At 39.1% G+C, this 19955-nt stretch overlaps 1 long non-coding RNA gene across 3 annotated transcripts in view; it reads right to left on the reverse strand.

The window, feature by feature from the left end:
- LOC122975550 overlaps nt 1–19955 on the reverse strand; it is a 92808-nt gene that overhangs the window by 34295 nt on the left and 38558 nt on the right. For all 3 annotated transcript variants that reach the window (XR_006400699.1, XR_006400697.1, XR_006400698.1), the window contains exon 4: nt 6085–6192. This is a non-coding gene — a long non-coding RNA (uncharacterized LOC122975550). The remainder of the gene's footprint in view (nt 1–6084; nt 6193–19955) is intronic.

Below are 19955 nucleotides of genomic sequence, written 5' to 3' on the forward strand. Positions count from 1 at the left end.
CAGTGAAAAGACGGCAGACACAGAGTGAGAAGAGCATTTGTCGTTACTGACAGAATCAGAAACAACAAGCCGAGCAGTGGAACACACAGCTGATTGAGCTGAAGATGGCAATTAGGAAATGTGCTGTGAAATAGCTGAACAATGCCATCACTCCTCTGATACTTTGCTCAAATTCTTTTAAAATCACATATTCAGGACAGAGCAGTGTATCGGTTAACAACAAACACGAAAGGGCCGTGGCTCTGCTGATAGTGAAAATTAAGCTCCTGCAAGAGCTGCGAAGATGAGCTCAGGGAAAAAGAAAATCATCATGACAAGAATTCTGAGGCGCACTCACAGTGTTGAAATGCAGAAGCTGACTAATAGCATTACATGGTTTGTCTCCAACAGACAAACAAGGAGAACTTTGACAGCTTATGAAAAACAAACTTACCTCATGAGATGCAGTCTTGTAAACAAGCTTTGTATGCCAGATTTGTCTAACTGAGAATATGCCACTTAACTCTTGGTGCAGGTGTGAATTGTAGTCTTCATACAATGAGCAGAAAAGTGACATGCAGTGTTGTCGCTACAGTGGCTCAAGCCGCTGCTCTTTTGCTTTCTTGAGCTAAAGGCACCTTCTAGGCTGATCAAATTACAGTTATTATAATTAATTTATAGTTATTTTTATAAAAGTACTAGTATATTGTTGTCCCTGCTGCTGACAGCTAAGAAAGTCTGCATTTTTTGGTCTAGAACATGATGTAGGTGATTTAATCAGCAGTTATGATTGGTCTCCATGTATGCCTGAAACTATATTGCTGTATGATCATTTTGTTCTTCATTGGTTCTCATTATTCAGTTAATTAGCATAAAGCACACTGCATGGAGGCTATACTTGTGTTTGGTTCTGAGGTCAGTGGTCATTTGCAACAGTTTTTGTTGAAACCTTATAATGTGTATTAAGATTTGGGGACATTTTCAGTGCTTTTATAATTTCTTTAAAAATATTCTTGCCCATTCTGTTTAATCTTATTTCATCATGTTGGGTTAGACATCTTGGAGCTCATGGTTGCTGATGACTGCAATAGGGTTAGGGTGCCCTTTTTTGTGGGCTGCTACCTCTCACAATGATGTCCCTGATGCAGAACGCAGAGAGAACAGAGAATATTGCAGCTATGCCAAAATCCCCCAACATGTCTTGTTATATGCCAAAAATAGGTTTTATCAGGTCTTGAAATCCAATTAAAATAAATTGTGCAAGGTCAAATCAGAGTGTGTGTCCAGGGAAAAGCCAGCCATACTTCCTCACAATGAAAAGATTTCATCCAACAAAAATTTTCTACCAAAAACACTTATTTCAGCGCCATATTCTTCGATTTGTTATATGGTCCCTTGTGATCTCCCATGCCATTTCATGAAAATATATCATGTGGTTTTATAGCAGCTCCTAAAGCTGAATTAAATTTCTCTCTTATGACAGCTAGCCATATCTTCAGTCTCAAGAGAAATTTACCACATTTTGTAGCTTTCCAAGATCTTAAACATATAATTAATTCAATTTCCTTGTCAGGGTCTTTTTCTTCTCTTTAATTAATGACATATCATCTGCTCCATAAGAAGGGAAGGTTCATCTTGTGTCACGTCATTGTCAGAATTATGACAGACACACCAATAGAGAATCACAATTAGAAAGAATCTGAACCTTATTGGATGAAATGACAAGATAACATAATTGACAAATGATTTCACTTTGCATGCATATAATTTAATTGTTTCTGAACGGCGGTTTGCTTTAGTTCCGTCTGGTCTAATGAGATATACACAAAAAGCGATTAGCATCGGTAGCTGAACAGCCTCACAGAGCTTTTTATAAATCTATTCTACACAACACATCCTCTAATTGCTCACATTACGTTGAACTGAAACTGCAGATGCCAATCATTAATGCAACACAGAGCCCACTGAGAACTCCAAAAAGCCACTCTTGACCTTGACTTTTGCTGAGTTTTTTTCTTTTCTTCTCTGTGTCCAGTGCAAATGCATTGGTGCAGCACCCACAACTTAAAAGGCATACTGTGCAGGATCTTCCTAAAAAACCATACACTCAAAAATAATCCCTCTCAATTATCACTTATGACCTACTAGAAGTGTGTGGCAGTGTATGTATCTACAGACATCCTGCCCTCTGCTTGTATTTTCATATTTTCTTATTATTTTGCTGTGTTTGGGACATTTCTTGTTTCTGGGTGTCAACCTTTGGGCAGTGGGTGTGTAGCCCCCAGCCACTAACAGTGCACAGGGTGTGAGGTCAGGACTCATAGCATTGCGACCAGGTTACATAACTGTCTCCATCTCTTCCCTCTGCTCTCTGTCTGTCTGTTTGACTGAGGGTGGCGCTGAGCTCCACACACACAGAGCAGAGAAGACACAGTGGACACTCTTCATTGACCCTCTAGCTCACTTGATCACTGCTGCTCTCGCTCATGCTCTAAGCTCGCTCTGGTGTCATTGAGCCAGGAAGAAGGGGCCGATTTTTAATGCTGTGTTTACAAACAGCAACCAACAAATCCTGCATAGTATGCCTTTAATATTGTCACTCCCTCATAAATACAATCTCAAACACATACTGTCAAGAAATAACTCTCCCTAAAAGTCAATCATGAATTGACTTTCTATGAATTTATCCAAACATTGATGTATTCATTGATTCAATCTTCTCCTGGTAAGGATGGTAATTAAAGGTTCTTAGTGGAGTGGTCTAGGGTAATCTGGGGCCAGTTAAAAGCCTTAACGCCTGGCACTGTGGGATTTAATTGGTACTGTGCCATTTATATGATTAACAACCAACCAAGGTCTGCCACCTAAAAAGCCCTCTTTACTCTTGGCAATTCATTAGTATAGAGGGTGTTCTGGACTCTAATGAAAAGAAAATGTGTTGATACAATAGCCTCGTTAATTTCCAGAGATCATATTTGCTGTGATCCTATTCGTTGATTATCAATCAATTTCATTGCTATCTGGCCTTGGGGGCATGGAGGCAATGTACTGTTTTATGGTGATGTGCATATTTGCAATTCTATTGATAGACAAAAAGAATCATTTCAGGCTGCCATTATGCACACTAAGAAATGCAGAATAGCATTTTAAAGGAAATTAAAGCAACACGGGAAAATGGAAAATGTTAATGGTTGTCTTGTAGATAAGAGTGCCATATGTCATTGTTTTTTTTCCCCATGTCTTGTTGTGTAGTGTGAGAGTCTGGCAAAAGAAATATACTCATCTGACTGTACTTATTTAATAATGATGCCAGTAAAAACTGCTGGTAACAATTACTCATTTCACCTGATGAAGGTATAAGACCAAAAGGTGATTCTCTGGTTTCTTCAGCAAAAAGTTTGTTAAAAAATACTGTTTTCAGTATCTTGTGTTTTACAAAATACATTTACTGGGTTCCCAAAAATGCCTCCTTGCTCCCAGCTATAGAACAATTTGACACAACTCAACTTTGAGAAAAATATAAAAACAATATTGGTAATTTGTGGTGGTTAAAGCCACAACATGCATAAATTGAATGATTCTGATTCTAACATTACAGAGTTTTGGTATCAACAAAGATACTGTGATAGACAGCAGTACATGCAGCTACACTGCACCAGTTATCACTAAGATTGTCTCATTTGTTTCCTTCCCACTATTGTGGGATATATGTTACTGCATCATGAATATTGAAGCTCAACTTAGAAATGCAGATGTTTACGACAGGATAATTGGCTTAACTTTTCAGCCTGCATGTGTTTTTTTCCCAGTTACTTTTCATTCTAAAATGGCAACTTACAATTCACCTATGGCACAAACTTTTGTTAGAATAAATGCCAACGAAGTGAGTTGATTAGTGCAGAGCAGCATGAAACTGGCATGGTATCAAGTGTAGAAGGAGCTTGCTACAAGCAACAGATTCCATATCCTTGCAATCACTGCAATGATTACCTCAGATGAGCACATGCTTCCCCACAGGAACACTCAGACATATTAAAAATGGTAAGAAGATATGCCAAAAAACAGAAGATCTGACTATTCTGTATGGCTGGCATTGTGGTATCTATATTTGTGGTAACTATATTTTTGAGATGAATTGTTGTGTTATGTCTAATTTTTTAAAAAAAACATTAAACAAAATTTTAAATTATTACCATATACAGTGGGGTCCAAAAGTCTGAGACCACATTGAAAATCTCTAACATTTTCACTTAAATCTGGAAATAATCAGACGTATTTAGGTTTCTGCAGTATTTCTAGGTCAGCAATCAGATTTAAGCAAATTTGTGGCATTGACCAACTTAACTCCGTTGTACACAAGGTCAGATTTCCTTGAGTTGTATCTCTTCCATTGAAGCATGAGTTCAGATGACACTCAGGTGGATTTGATCCACTCAGAGGCTCATTCAATAAACTCAACTTGCAGCCAGTGTTCACTTGTTATAAATATGGCTGTGCCTCAAGTTTCAAGCAGATCATTGCTTACTAAGTAACGCTGTGATTGTGGGAAACATGGCATCACAACTAAGTGAAAGTGTCACAAGTCAGATGGTTATTCTAAGCAAAGAGGTGGCTTTCTCAGTGTCAAATCATGGCTAAACTGAAGGTTTCTAAGGGGGCAGTACATGGAACTCTAAAACCCTTTGCAGAAACTGGATCAGTTGTATCCAAAGCACAATCAGGCAGAGATAGAAAAGCAACTTCATCTCAGATACAGAATTTGCTAAATAAAGAACACAAGACTCCAATCAGCAAAAATACTGTCAAAAGAAGGCTGTCTTATAGTGGTCTCAGGAGGGGAAACAAGACCAAACGCTTGGAGTAGGCATTTCATAGTGGATGACTGGGAAAAAGTCCTATTTACTGATGAATTCAAGTTTGAGTGTGTATGGCAGTAAAAGAAGGGTGTATTTAAGGAGACGAACAGGGGAGAGAATGATACCGCAGTGTATCAAACTGACAGTGAAACATGGTGGTGGAAATATTCAAGTCTGGGGTGTTTTGCCTACTCTGCAGCAAATTGACTACACCCTGAGCAAGGAGAAGTATCACTCCATTCTTCAGAGGATTGATACTGCAGCAGGATAATGACCCCAAACACACCTAAAAGCTTTGAAAAAACTACTTGAAGACAAAAGAAGACCAAGGAGTCCTGATTGTCATGGACTTTCCTCCACAGTCATCTGACCTCAACCCCACTGAATATTTATGGAGACACTTGAAGACTGACAAGCCAAGCATTCTTTGATGTCACAAAAACATTGGAACAATGTCAAATCATGCTGGGATAACATGGGTCATCAGGTTTTGCACAAACTTAAGGAGACCAGCTTGAGTGCATGCTGTCATCAAAGCAAAAAGAGGAACATAACAAATACTAAAATATTCTGAAATTCATGTACATTTTTCAAAGATTCGATTTTTCACTCAAATTGTTAAGCTGATATTATCATTTGTAATGACAAAAAACAGTATTACATTCAAAACTAATGCAAAATAGATATATCTTGAGTAGTGATCTAAGACTTTTAGACCCCACTGTATATAAACAGGAAAAGAAAAGAAAAGAAAATTGAAAAATTGAAAAATTCAGTCATGGTGAAACCAAGAGAACATTTGTAATATCATCCCAGAAAATATAATTTTAAAACCACAGGACAGCATTCAATCTAAATCATACCCTCTATTGATATACTGCTGCAATAATGAAAATATTATATTTGGTGAGACATTCATGGTTATGGTGGTTGGCTGACTTTGTAATTAAGGCTTAATTAACTCATCTAAATGGAGTAATGTGTCACAGTAATGATGAAAGTTGTAAAACTGCTCATCCCTGTATGTGTGTCTGTACTAGTATCCAGCAGAGATCATTATCTCAAAATGTCATCATCTCGACCTGATGTGAGGCCAGGATCTGATGTCTATGTTTTCACCAGTTCTGCTCACACACACACACACACACACTCAAAGAAACACACACATGCATGCCACGGTTGACCACTCGTCTCCACACGAGTATACAGTACAGCATAATTACAATTCTACGGTCTTTGTGGACCTTACCTCATCCAGTGGTGAAGGGTGGGGGTTGAGTTGCTACTTATCAGCCCATCCACGTCTGCCTACTCGACCGTCTTCGCGTGTTTCGCCATTCTGCTGCAATGCAAAGCTCTGCGAGGGGAAATGAACTTCAATCAGTCACGCTTTCCTGCTGTGTCGGGGAAGAGAGTCTACACCCCTCAGTTTTGATGAACAAGGACTCGGCTGTGTGATTTTGGAATAAAGAGCCAAGTTCTTGGGCCTTGGATTGTGCCCAGCTGTTACCTTTCCATCAAAGGTGAAGATGTACATACACACACATACACATGCTGCTTATCACTTCTCATGAGGAACGGTGGCAAATTGGATTTTTTATATTATCATAAACGAGCTGATTTTTGCGGCTGTTGCACTCATAACATGTAATTTCCTCAAGCTCAATTGATATTTGTGTGTGTGGATATACAGTACATCTTTTTGAATTTGCACATTAGTGTACTGTAGGTGTGTGTGAAGCAGCATTTGTGTGTCAGCTGTAGATAATTTCATATCCTATTTCCTCCAACTATAGGTGAGGTCTTGGTGTCTAAAGAACTCCAATTACCAAGACCTTTCCTTATCTCTGTCTATTCTCAACCCACACGTGCTGTCAACAATCATCAGACCTTAATGAATTCATCCACATTATTTGCCGGGATTAATGACCTGAGACCCAGGCTCTCTCTATAAATGAGCTAGACCTTGGACAGTCCCACTTAAAAAAGCAATTACAAAGAATGTACATCCTCATTTCCTATATTACATCCTATTCTTTTTCTCTCTCTGAGCAAAGAGCATTGAAACAGGAAATAACCAATCACACAGCTGTAAGGGGGTGCCACTGCATGTGAGAAAAAGGACACGAGTCATAGTAACCAAATCAAAGAGACTGTTTCACTGTTTATGATGCACCTGCGCAACATCCTTGCATACTGTTAGTGTTAAGTACTGTTTTTACAAATTTCTCTCCTTTTTGTGATACTAAATTATTTTATTGGCATTGCAAATGTTCTGACCAATAATGTTTTCTACTGGACATAATCATTAAGTAAATAGAATTGAACCTTTTTTAAAGTTATTTAATTAACATAAATGAAAAATAGAGCACAAAAAAGTAAGTGAACCTCTTGTTTCATCAAGGCATAATAACATTTCATATCTTAAGAGCAACACACATCAACCTCATTGCATCATTTCACATGCCCACAGTACACACAAACCTTGTCATGAGATAGAAGAAGTAATCAAGGTACAGTGGCTGGGATGTGCTGATCTATGTAGCAAATATAAAACTGCCATTGTTCTGAAAAGTTAACATGCCTATGCAGGAGAAAAGGGACAGTGGCACACCTTGATGAGCTGAAGCGTGTCAAACCGCAGTGACACACGTCTTGTGTGTTTTGACATGCATCATACACCACTGGTGTGTGTTGCCCTTTATGCTGCTCAGTTCTCATCCTCAAGTCAAACATTTTCAACGTTTTAGTTTTATGCCAACAACAACTTATAACAGATCTAAGTGGTGTCACAATTCATATTTGAAGAGTAGTATGGATTCAAATTCAGAAAAAATGAGCAAGTGTCAAATGTAAGGTTAATTTATAGATGGACTTGAGTTTCAAAGAGGCGAGACACTCTCATCGGAATCTGTCCAGCCTACAGTCTATAAGATCAACTCCAGTCCCACTATGCCTGAGAAGAATGACATATTCTGTATTAAAACTTATTTTTAAGCACAAGAATATATGCATCTGGGAATTGTACATGGTAAACATAACACCCATTTTCCTATACACGCATAAAGCATTGCCTTCTTTAGAAAGTTTCTTTTGGTGCATAAAGGGCTGATAGAAAGCAAGAGGAAGTGTTGCTGATACTAAAGTGAGTGTAATGGCAGAGGGAAAAGAAAGTGTCTGAATGAGGGTACAGGAGTAATGATGGTGACCAATGATAGAGAGAGCACAGACAGAAATGAGGAGGGATAGTGATGGAAAGGGGGACAGAAAGATATAAATTAGACAAAGACGAGAAAAGAATGAGAGCAGTGAGGACGTGAGGAATATGTGCAGAGACAGAAAGAGAGAATGAGAAGCAAAAGGAGGAGAAAGTGAGGGAAGGAAGATTAGCCATAGAGCTGGGAAGCAAAGAAAGAGGGAGAGGAGGAGGAGTGCTGCTCATAATGGATTGATTCTCGCATTTCTTTGAGGGCCTGTTCTTCCTGTCTCCTTCCAGATGAATGGTAATTGCCCCGCCGGCTTTAATCATGTGTTGAATTGGCAAAAAAACAGGAGGAAAGCGCTTCTACGGCGATTGAGAATCGATCGCTCTGAGAGTCGACCTATTGCTACTCTGCTCTATCCCCTAACACACAAGCACACACTCTCCAAGGCCAACACACACACTTTCTCTGAGCCTCTCACTTTCTGACACACGCATGCACACACTAACATGTGCACACCCATGTCAGAGCAAATGACAGAAGCACTAATTACAGTGATGGCTAGGTGGAAAAGAGGACAAAAATGAGGGAGAGAGGCGAGGACAGGAGAAAAATGGAGGTGGTGAGAGAGTTGAACAGTGGGGCGCAGGCTCCCATCTCGGCCTCAAAGTGTCAGCTGTGGCAGCAGACTGAGGGGAGGGATAATTGTTTCGTCAAGGGTGTGATTGCCATCACTTCCCTTATTCTCCACGAACAAAGCATGTGCACCTTTTAACATTTGTCTTATTTAACCTCATGGTTGCAGTCTGACTAGCTGATACATTGCAGCTTTTTATCCTGCTCATCAATACATATAAAGCTTGCAAGTGAGAAGACATAGATGGCACTATTTAGATCCAGTATAGTAGCTACTCCACAGAGCAGCAACACTCAAAATATCTAAAATTGCTTAGCTGTTGCACCTAGATGCACCATTTTCACCAATAGGGAACAAATGCCTAATTCTAAAAACCTACAGTTTGTAAGAAAACTGCAGAACACCATCATTGAGATTTACAGAAATAGAAAAAAATGCCATCAACCCCAACAAATTGCAATTGGTCAAAAGCTTCAAATGTAAATATTAATAAAAAATGATATCACATAGAAAAACTAAACTCTAGAAAATCAGCCACAGACAACAAAACATTCAGACTTGGCCAATTTTTCTGAGCTAAAAAACGTGTCAACCATCCACATACTGGTTGAGTTTTCCTGGTAGTTCAGCTTTACAGGAAACTGATAGACTTTTGTTGCTGATTGATTTTGTTGCTTGCAGCACGAATGTGAAGCTTTCGATTCCAAGTACAATTTAAACAAAACACAGCACAATGTCAATAGGCTTTATTAGGATTGGATTTTTGCCCTCCGATACTTTGACCTTTAAAGGTCACTTCTACTGTGATAAACATTTCGCTCATATGTGCGTCTTTTATTTGTTGATTTTAGTTCCGTGTTTAATATGGTACAGCCGCATCTATTAATTAAGACGCTGAATGACCTTAATGTCCACCCTCTTATTATTAAATGGTACCACTTATTCTTAACCAATCATAGACAACAGGTCAGTGTTGATGGCACTCTCGCAGAACTTAGAACCTTGAGCACTGGAGCCCCCAAGGGTTGTGCCAGTTCACCTGTCCTTTTCAACAAGTTATAACCCTAACAATCACATCATCAAACTCTCAGATAATACTGCCATTTTAGCTTAATGAAAAAGGGATAGTGACCTATCTGACTACTATTCAGAGATACAAATGTTTGTGAAATGGTGTGAGGACCTTGTCTTGAATGTTAGTAAGATAGAGGAGATGGTGTTTGACCCCAGAGAAATCAGTGACCACAGGCCTGTGGTCGTCCACAACGAAACCATCTCACAAGTCTCCTCATACAAATATCTTGGTGTTTTTATTGACAAGTCTTTAACCTGGAACACCCACGTGGACTGCCTCTGTAGCAGATTACAACAACACCTGCATTTCCTATGTTGACTTAGAGTTCATGCTGTTGATCAAAAATTTATGTTTGCCTTTTATCGGGCAGTTTTAGAGAGCCTTAGCAGATATGGCAACCTCTCTGTGCAGCTTAAGTCCAAACTGGTCTGACTGATGCAGACTGCATCGTAGATTATAGGGATAAAACAGCATACATCCCTGCCGTCTACTTACGAACAGGCTACTCTAAGGTAATAGGATAGTAACTGACCCATTCCATGTTCTACATGCTGAGTACCAGCTACTGCCCTCTGGTAGGAGGCACAGAGTCCTAAATAGATTTAAAAATTAATTTATCCTGGTGTCAATAAAACTATTAAATAGTGGCAGATAAGGCCAGGATGGGCACTGGGTGATCTTTTATGTAAGGGATTTTTAAGAATAAAGGAATTTTCTCTGTTTTTTATTGATGTGTTTGTTTTCTGTTTGCCCAGGTATTTTTTAGAACCTTGCTATGTTATCTATTAACACCTTTTTAACACCATTTTCTGCATGTGAAATGTGGTTTTAGAACCTTGTTTGTTATTTATTAACTCATTTATATTTTTTCTGTATATGAAATGTTGTCCTTTTATGGCTGTAGCATGGGTGAAGAGCCCAAGACAAATTTCCCACTCTGGGGGACAATAAAGTTAATCTTGAATCTTTTCCGCCTTTCCCTTACATCATTATGGAATATTTCCTGTTGCTTTGATTATTTGATATTGTCCCATGATATTTTCTTATTAGGAGCTTTAAAGCACAATTATATCACAGTTAAGACAATAACTGCAATTTAAAATTGTAATTGTGCAAAGTAAAGCTTTGACCTCCAGTATATTCTACAGATTGTAGTTAACAGAATCATCTAGGGCTGAACGATTATTTTCATTATCAATTAACCGGCTAATAATTTTCTTCAATTAATCAATTAATTCTTTGGTTTATAAAACATCAGAAAATGGAAAATTTCATGCCACAATTTCCCAATGCCCAATATAACATTTTTAAATGGCTTATTTATCTGACCAAAACTTCCAACATTTTCAATTTACTGTAATGGAGGACCAAGAAATGCAACAAATTCTTACATGTGAGTACATTTGAGAACCACATATATGGCAGTTTGCTTAAAAATTACTTACACTCAACAATCAAAATAACTGTTGATTAATTAATCTACTAATCGTTGCAGCGCTATAATCATCTCACTGGTTTGTCATTTAGCCATGCAGAGTTGTGAATGATGGGGAACACATTTTCCCAACACAACTGAAAAGGGTATTAAATAGTGTAAAGTTTAACCATTTATTTCAGTGAAGTAAAAATGGAACGCACACACGTGTTACAGCCATGTCAAATGGAAATATAAGTAAGATGCAACAACTCTCAGTGTTCCAAAAGTACAGGCTGATATAAATCAATCATTTCAACATGCACAAGCAATTTTGTTTTAAGCACAAAATTGTTGCACAGATTTCTTATAATTATTTAACCACCAAACATTTTCCTTTGTTTGACCATGCTATCGATGTCTTCCATTTAAGAAGAGTATGTAGTGTGTGTCTGTAAAGGAACTATCATCTTTTATCACAGCAGACACTAATCTGCCCCTCTGTTATTCCACCGTTTTTTATGAACATGTCCCTCTTAGCATTAATTACCCCTTGCAATAAGGGGCCCTTGCAGTGGTGGGCCCTTATCAAAAGGGGTCGAGTGCTTAGATGGAGGGACTGAAAGAGGGATGGCTTAACAAAGGGCTGGGGGTTGGTGGTGGTTGATGTGGCAGGTCACTTCATCCACTTACACCACATTAGTATCAGTTGTCGCTTTGGGGTGTCAGCACTTCTGCCAAACTATCACCATGTGGTTACCCGAGGGGGAAAAGGGTTTCGTTGGAATTGTGAGAGAAGCTCCTCTGAAAAGTCCATGTTTCACTAAATAGAGACTGATGGACAAGGTGTGACACTGAGACCCAGCCACTTAACAGGCACTAATGGCTGTACCAGATTACCTGTCGAAGCCAGCCCATTGCCATCCAAATCACCATCTCAAATTGATACAGCCAGCAGTGCCACAGAAAAATAGCTATGATCAGCCCGCTCTGAACCTCAAATCTGATGGCCTCCCCTCTTCCATTAGAAACGCCATTTTCCCACCGGTGGGTTTCAAATTGAGTTTGGGCATGCTTAATATTCCCCTGCTTTGATATCTATGGGCTGTGTGTGGATGGTGTGTGACATTATTCATCATTTAAGTATAGAATATTAGATTGTGTCACTCGTCCCAACTTCATAATGACACACGGAAAGACAGCAGGTCATAAATCTTGAGACAAACCGCCAGTAATTTATCACGTCTCAGAGACAAAACAAGAGTGAGACGACCGAGTTCTTCGCAAAGTTGGAAAGATTGAAGCACTTTCGAATTGGGAAATGGGGTATTTTTTCAAGCGGAGGGATAAGTGCATTGGCTCCATTGCCTCAAGATATTCTCAGCTTGGAGTGCTGTGACGCAATTTAACAACCAACTGTGAAATCAACTTTCAAGCACACAGAGCCTTGAGCCATTATTATAGGTAACCCCTGCTAAAGGTATCACACCTTAGCACTTTATTATTGTGAATCTGTTTCACTCCATTAGTGCAGAGACATCATAGTATTTCCTGTGCGGTAATCTCCAATGTGAAATTCTTCAGGTTTTTAGAAGCATAGCAAAAAAATAAGAGGAGGCTGGTGACTTTTCAGGGATAAAAACTGTCATAAACATTTCATAAAGTTCAAACGGGACGTCTTCAGCTTCAGACGTTCTGGACTTCTCTCATTTGATAACTGATCCAAGGGCTAACATCTATTGAACAATAATAATAATAAACTTTATTTATATGCCTTACAAAAAGAAAAGAAAACCAGAATAGGCAGATAAAAAGAAAGGAGAGAAAATAAAATAAATAGGATCACATAAATGAAAGCATCAAACATTTCCAAAAGCTTTTACAAAGAGAAAAGCTTTAAGAAATATTTAAAGCGAATTAGTGTGTCTGAGTTCACTAGGCAGAGAGTTTCATAGTGTGGGAGCTCTAATAGCAAATGCCCGATCGCCCTTAGTCACCAACCGTGGGAGTAACTAGCACGACTCCATCTGCAGATCTTAATGGCCAAGAGGGCACATACCAGGTCAATAAGTCAGAGTTGTATGTAGGTGCAAGGCTGATTAAGGCCCTAAAAGTGAGCAATAAGACTTTAAAATCAATGCAAAATTTAACAGGGAGCCAATGTAGAGAAGCAAGCACAGGGGTAATGTGATCATGCCTCTTTGTTCCAGTAATAAGTCAAGCAGCAGTGTTTTGTACCATGGTGGAGGGAGCCCTGGCTGATACTGGAGTAAAGTGTGTTGCAATAATGAAGCCGAGAATAGGTAAAAGCATGTACAACTTTTTGTAAATTAGCAACTAATAAAAATGACCTAATTTTAGAAAGTATCTTGAGCTGGAAGAAACATGACTTGACAACTTGACAAAAGAGCTGATGAAATTTGAGGGACCGAACAGAATGATCTCAGACTTACCATTAAATTTCAGGAAGTTTTGGAACATCTAGGATTTAATATCAGAGAGGCAAGTTCTAAGATTTACTAGGTTGCTAGGATCTCTGGGTTTTAATGGCAGATACAACTGAGTGTTGTCAGCATAAATGGTAAAGCACATCATGCTTCTGAACAACATGGCCGAGGGGTAGCATGTATATAGAGAACAGAAGGGGGCCAAGAACAGAACCTTGAGGGACACCACAACTAAACTGAGCAATCGAGGAAGCAGAATTACCCAGAGTGACAGAAGAAGTTCTATTGGAGAGCTACAAGCGTAATAAGCTGAGAGCTGCGCCCTTGAGGCCTACCCAAATGTCTAAGCAACGTAAGAGGATACTATGATCGACTGTATCAAATGCGGCACCTACATTCAAAAGAACTAAAATCCAGCAGTCACTCTGTCAGCAGGGGGTCATTAATAACCTTAACAAGACCTGTCTCGGTACTATGCAGTGCTCTAAATTCAGACTGGAAACAGTTAAAAACACCATTATTATTCATAAAAGATATCAGTTGGGATGAGATTAATTTCCCCAGAAACTTAGATAAAAAAGACAATTTGGAGATTGGTCTGTGGTTACTTAAGGACAGGAGGTCCAAATTACAGTAGGTTTCTTTACTAGTGTGTGAATAATAGCATGCTTAAAGCTGCCAGAGAATTATTAAAAATTTGCAAAGTTACAGGGCCAACAGTGGAAAATACTTCCTTGAGTAGTTTAATCGGGATGATGTCTGAGATGCAGGAGGAGGAGTTCATATGGGAGACTGTATCCTCCGACACTGAAATTGTGATGGGTATGCATATGTCAGGCTGGATTTAGGACCTGATACTCTCCACCTTATTAACAAAATGAGTGAGTGATTTTTCATATAGCTTATAGTCAGGTACAGAAAGAGAAGTGGAGGGGCCAATAATAACTGAGTCAATTATCCTAAATATAACTTTAGAATTGTGGTGATTTTAAATAGGCTGATCTTGCATCCTTAACTGCTTTCTGATAAGTTAACGTGGTTTTTAAGGGTGTTATGTGCTATTCTGGACTTGTTTGTCTTCCAATGACAATGAGTCCATTTAGCACTTGAGTGTGATCATTCAACCAGGGGAGGTTATTTGATTTTTGTTTCCTAGTTTTAAACGGTGCAATTTGGTTGAGGATGGATAGGCACTGATCGTTAAATGAGTTTAACAGTGCATCTGGATTGAGAGGAAATAAAGTGGAATTAAAGGAAGATGAATTAAAACCATTACAGAATTTAGCTGCAGAACCAGTGTTGAGAATGCAGGGTGGAGACTAGGAATAGAAAGCTGTAGTGGAACTTAAAAAACAACAGCTTTATGACCTGTTACCAGCATATCCACCAAATTAAGACACTCGAAAGAGAGACCAGATGAGAGAACCAAATCTGAGGTGTGACCTTTAACAGATTGAATAAGGTTAAAGGAGTCTATAAGATCTAAAAAAAAATGAGAACTGAGGGAATGGGAAGGACAACATACATGAATATTAAAATCACCAAGAATAAGCACCCTTGTCATATTTAGGCAAAACAATAGATACAACTAAAATAAGATTAAATAATACGATAAAATAAAACAGATTTAGGAGGCCTATAAATTAAGATGCATGGTAAAGGAAATAAAATTACCAAAAGTAACAGGATGGCACTTAAGACTTAACTTATAAAATAAAATAGAAGTCTGATAATGGAGTCAAGGCTCAACAGCACAAAGCTCAACAGCACAAAGCTCAGAGGATGAAGAGGATCAACAGGTGCTCAACTGTATGTCATAACAGCCACTCAGGAAAGAGGTAATTGCACAAAAAATGGTAGTTCGGGGCTTATTCATTCAGAGATGAGGAGTTCTGTGAGAAGTGCTACGATACTAAATTGTTGACTCCGTTCGCTTCTATCAAGCTCTGAGTTCAGTCATTATACCTTATGCAAACAGTGAATGTTATATTAGGTATCAGGTTTTGGAACAGGGCCAAAACAGATCTCATAAAATGATGATTAACCAGACAGCAACAGGTGTTATGTGTGGCTCAGTCTAAACACAATGCATATTGAATATAACAATTACTGCTAACACAGCAAAAACACAGCAGGTGCATTGCTTAGTAAACATTACTTACTGTACTTATATTCATCTGCTGTATGTCTGCCCTACTGTTATCACAATGCCTGCCTGCCTTTATTTTATGCATCATTATTAATATTAGCATTAGCTCTGTTAATAATGTTTTATAATTACAGCTCTTTGTCACTTCCTTTTCAATTGTGGTATAAAAATTACCCGTTCAGATTTTCTGCATTACATTGCAAGATCAGATCTTGGTTCTGTTACCTGTTAAATAGTTTTATACATACAGTACATCATGACACAAGAGACCATAAAAACACTAGCACTGTCTAACATTTCATTCTTTCCATCTTTCTTCCCTGTTCAACAATTTAACTTTGTTTTGTCTTAGTTTGCTTTTAAAAGTTGAGAGGAAAACAGGGCATTGCAAGCACAAAAGAGAAAGTTCTTGTCCCCAGGGCGAAATGTGGTTTGAGGTCAGGGTCTTTAAACAAGCTCGTAAATGTCCTCTCTTCTCCTCCAGAGCAGAAGAGGCTGAGGACTAAATTTGCATCAAAGTGTCTGAGGTTGCAGTCTAAATTACAAATGTGTAATAAAGTAGCCCAATTTATGCCAGCAGAAAGTGTTTCTGTGTGTGCGCACTGTGCACATACATGAATGTGTTTGAAAGATAATGCTATACTCAGCACAACAACAGGCTAGTTGCTAGTATTATGATGGCTGCCAGGGTGAGAGCTTTAATTACACTCCACCAGTCTACACAGTTTGCAGCATGGAGTCTAATAAACTGAAGTGTCAATCTCAAACTCATTTAGGAGCGAGATGCTGCATCTCTGATTACATTAATCAATGATACTGAGGCTGAATGGGAACATGACACTGTGATGGATTCTCCCCCTCAGCGGATAAAGTTAGGTGAGTTTGATATGGAGTAAATCTGACCACAGAGAATGATTACACTCTCTTCAACTTAGTACAGTACACCTATCGAGGTGCACTTGAGCAAGGCACCTATATCCAAACCATGCTCCAGGAAGTGTTCAGGGATAAACAGTTTCATTTGGTTTTCAAGTTACACAAGCTGACTAAAATTAATGTCAAAACACACTATAAAAGTACAAATATCCAGGACAAGAGGTAGGATTGTCAATGAAGACCAAAAGGTGGGTCCGCGGTTACAATAATAGAAATAAAAAAATATTTCATGGCTAACATGCAATTTATACTGTGGTTCATTTTCACAATGAAATATGTTTACTTCCTTGGGTTTAGCAAAGTTTTTATGTAAAGATGTAACATCTAGCTCAATATGATAAACCACAAAGTGGGTTTGGAATACACAATTGTGACCCATCCCCCCAATTTGCACATAACACAACATAAATTCCCTTTGAAGTCACAATGAAATGAAGAACAAGCAAGTGAGTGGCCTCTGACTTCTGACATCAATGTGGAGATGAGCCATATTTCAAATATTTTTTTCTGTATATTGGTTCAAAAAGTATTCAACAAATGTTTGTTTTTTTTGTTTCATTTTTAAGTTCAGTACCTGTGAGTGTTTCATTTATTCTATGCACTTAATTTCACAAGGCTGAGACAGCAATCAGATACACAGATACAATTTGAGAAAGAATATTTTTGAGTGAGACCAGTACTTGAGTTAAATGCTCAAGAAGTGCTTATTATCTTGGAGGTGGCATCAATCACACATTGAGTCACTTCTGAAATGTTTTGAAGAACAAAAAGCATAAGAGAGGGAGCTCATTTACAGAAGCTGGGAGAGAAGAATCAAACTCACTTGAGTCAAGCATTTGTCCTGACAGTGGCATCTTTTTGAAAGTTGGATCAATTTGCAAATGAAGTAAGAATCAGAAGGAGCATGCACTACAGAAAAAAAAAAAAAACCTCATCACCAATTTCAACTAAAAATGGCCACCAAGCTCCTTGAGGTGATACTGTGCAGACAGAAGCACTGCAGGGCCTGCAGACTATCAACAGCTCAGTCTTTATGCGAAGGTTGGTGCATAATTGTCTTGTAACATGAATGCAGACGAGAGCCCGATGAATTTTGATCACTCTTTCTCGCTATTATCTTACCTGTCATTGTCAATCATTGCTTTCCCTTTTTTCTCCACCCCCCCCCCCCCCCCCATTATCTTTTTCTACCATTCCATAATCCATTATTCATTCTTTCTGAAATTTACATCGTACTCCTCTTTGTGCTCCCACTTTTTTTCTCCAAAGGCTCTTTCACTTGAGATGGGTGACAGATTGATAAACATTTCCAATTAAATGTCCAATTTTTATTTATTTATTTTTACTGCAGACTTGAGACTTCATGTTGGCACATTGTTCATGAATATGTGCCTTGTAGTCATGTATTTCCTTGCAAAAGCTGGCACTCAGACTGCCACATCTGTCATAGTGAGGCAGTACAACTTAACAGACTGTAGGTGTGGGAGCGCTCCTGCCCACACACTCTCCGCCTGGTTTAGGGTTCAAGTCAGTGCCAGTTAAACATCAGCTGCTTGAGCCCTCATTGTGGCCTTAGCAGCCTGCTCTAAACCAGGCCAGATGGCATCATCCACCAGGGAACACATGGCACCTCATGACAGGGCCCTCCAAACGTCAGCATCCTCTCTGAATTATGGAGGCATGTGAAATATGTAGAGCTCTCCCTTAAAATTAACACTTCACTGTTCTTAATGACATTGGGTATCTATCAAGGCTGTGGCAGTTGCCTCTGCCTGCATCCCAGGGTGGCGTTTTCTGAGCCGTATTTTAGCCATCTCTATTGCATTTTGAAACTTTATCAGTGGCACGCAGGCCTCGTCTGCGCTGCTGCGAGGGCACAGTGTGATGCTATCAGAGGGCGCGTTAACTGCTGTGTTAAGCTTTAATGAAGAATAGATTAGGACATTAGAATGCAAAGCACATACCATACTCGCGCAGAGGGGAAGGCCCGTAATAGGCCTGATAAGGGTTTTTTCTGCTGATCTCACACAAACACGGATGGTCTCCAGGGGGTTGTTTTGGCCTGGCTCAATGTTTACAATGCCATTCATCACTTAGACAAGTTTTGTTTGCTGACTGGGTGTCACAAACAGTTACCCGCACATAAGCAGGTGTCATGCACATGCAAACATGCACACACATACACAAAAAAAAATGATACCCTTCTCTGAAAGAAAGTGATGCATTTTGACCTGAACCCTCAATCACTCACCTACCAACCCTTGAGATAAGCAGGCTCAGGTTCAAGTCCTCTCTTTGTCCCCTAATTAACTCTCGGAAGTCCCCTTGAACCAGATTTCACACTTGAAACTGTTCACCATCATTGCCTGCTCAGACAAGGAATTAAGATAGCGACCCATATGGCCAAACTCAGCTCCGAAGTGCTTTAGGAACTATTTTTGTCCCTGCACTCAACAGGCATTTATTTCAAATGAGAGAGCTTTAGATATGAAACCTTTTGAGTGACAAAATAATTAAAAAAAGGCACACACCACTGATACCAACATACTGGACATAAATGGGTCTTTCCGTTTCACTTCTGCCGTCAAAGTTAGTCGTATCATCTACTGAGCTTTTCACTTACAACAACGTTATCAATATCACTTCAAAGCAGTGCAAACACAGTCCCAACACCATTTCTTTTCCATAATTTTCCTTTGTGGCAATAAAGGCCAAACAAAATCAAGAGTTATTTCCTCTCATCTAAGCCCATCATCATTACAGCCTCCTGTGTTTTCTGCTTTCAAACGTCAAAGGTCACTCCGCACCTTTACAGAGCTGCTCCAATTTGACTGGGACTCCCTTAAGTCCATAAACATACACACATTCTACCAGTAAATGATGACATACATCAAAAGCTGTCCATCACTCACTAACGATCTTGACAGAGCATTAGTTGGAAGGTATGCCAGCTTATAAGGAGAGATAAAATAGAGACAGAGAGGGAGTGATGGACAGAGACCGCGCGAGTGTGCGTAAAGAGGACATGATATATGAGATGGTGTGGACTGTTGCACCTTTCATCATCCCCTCTATAAAGTCCAGCCAGTCATGAAATGAGGATGTTAAAATCCTACTGCAAACACAACCATCAAACTGTACAGCTAGCTCCCGGACAGATAACATGTCTGTACGGATGACTTAAATTCTGAATGGTCGACAAGTCAAACAAGATTTGCAAATTTAAACATTACAAAAATTAAGATAACGCTTGTCATAG

This window comes from Thunnus albacares, chromosome 23 (genome assembly GCF_914725855.1).
Source record: "Thunnus albacares chromosome 23, fThuAlb1.1, whole genome shotgun sequence".
Taxonomy (NCBI): Eukaryota; Metazoa; Chordata; class Actinopteri; order Scombriformes; family Scombridae; genus Thunnus; species Thunnus albacares.